We start from the raw sequence: 1621 nt of genomic DNA on the forward strand, positions 1-1621 counted from the left end.
ACAGTCAAATAAAAGTGAAATCTGTTCCGAAGAAAAACCGGCAGATTTAACATGAAACAAAAAATATAAAAAATTAAATCAAATTAAATAATTAATAAATTAATGCAAAAATGCCTTTAGCTCCGTCACAAGGAAAACCGGCAGATTTAAACAGATGAAACTAAAATATAAAAATAAAATACAATTAAATAAATAAATATAAATGCATTTAAAAATGCATTTAGTCACGTCAGAAGGAAAACCGACAGATTTAAATAGATTAAATAAAAAATTAAAAAATTTATACATTTTTTATATATAAATAAAATGTAAACAGATTAAATAAAAAATAAAAATAGATTCATGAAAAATGCCTTTAGTTCCGTCAGAAGAAAAATCTACAGATTTAAAAATATTAAATAGAAAATTTAAAATAAATAAATACAATTAAAATAATACACGAATAAAAATGCCTTTAAATAAATAATGTAGTTCTGTCATAAAAAGTGAAACGCTCCATTAATATGTTAGATGGAAACTGTGCATTATGATGGAGTCTGTAGCGTAATCCACTGTATCTGAAATAGTTTGAGCTGCAGTTCAGTTCAATAGAAATCAGCTGAAAGCATCCACTCATCTCATGCCATTGAAGTAAATCTTCAATTTATCAGTATATATTGTAATACATATTTAAGAAATGATTGCTGTATCTGATACAGTGATAGTCGATGGGAGAAGCAGATGAACACAAAACAGCAGAACAACAGAGTTAAAGAGGGTAAACTTTATCATTCAGCTGTGTTTCAAACACTTCGGCTCTTATATGTTCTTACTCCACACATCTATTAAATGTGAGTCCTTGAAAGTGCACCGTTTATTTCTTTAACTTCTCAGCTAATATCATTGGTGTGACCTACTTCAGATGCAGCCCTAATTACAACAACACTAGTGCTTACATACACATATATTTAATAGTTTGATCAAAAATATTGCTAGGGACAATACAGTAGTATTCTACTTCCTTGAATAAGAATCAAATGAGATTCTACTGAATAAACTATTTAAAATAACATTCTACTAGATGACAACTTTCAGTCATGTTGACAAATGTGAAGTGTATCCAGTAGAATCTTAATAGAGGATGCTTTCCCTTCAATCTCTTTAGGACTGGTTCCATTTATGTAAAAAAGATAATGACTTCTACATGTGTGTCCTGTTCCACAGTAGGTTGTTTTATTTATGCACCATGGGCCGACAATTAAGCACAACAGACATATTTTTACACAAACACACATATTCGCCTCAAAATGCTGATTGCACATGCAGCTCATATGATAAACACTTTCTATGTCTTTTTCTGAACATACATAAAATGATGACTACAAAAGTGATTTTTTAAGACACTCCTGGCTTATATGTATATTCATTGAATGCTATTTTTATTAATATATATCATGAAAATCAGACTTTTCCAGGTTTTAAGTGCTATAATCAGGTCCCCGGTGCATCTACCAACCAAGGAAACGTGAAAAAGATGAACCCAGTAACTTTGTTTTGGTAAGCCTTTTTCTGCAAGCGTCTGAGAAAACGAGCGCGTCTGATTTCGCTCCCTTGGTGACGTGGCAAAGGGATCTCATTATAA

This window comes from Sinocyclocheilus anshuiensis, unplaced genomic scaffold (genome assembly GCF_001515605.1).
Source record: "Sinocyclocheilus anshuiensis isolate Anshui unplaced genomic scaffold, SAMN03320099.WGS_v1.1 scaffold709, whole genome shotgun sequence".
NCBI lineage: Eukaryota > Metazoa > Chordata > Actinopteri > Cypriniformes > Cyprinidae > Sinocyclocheilus > Sinocyclocheilus anshuiensis.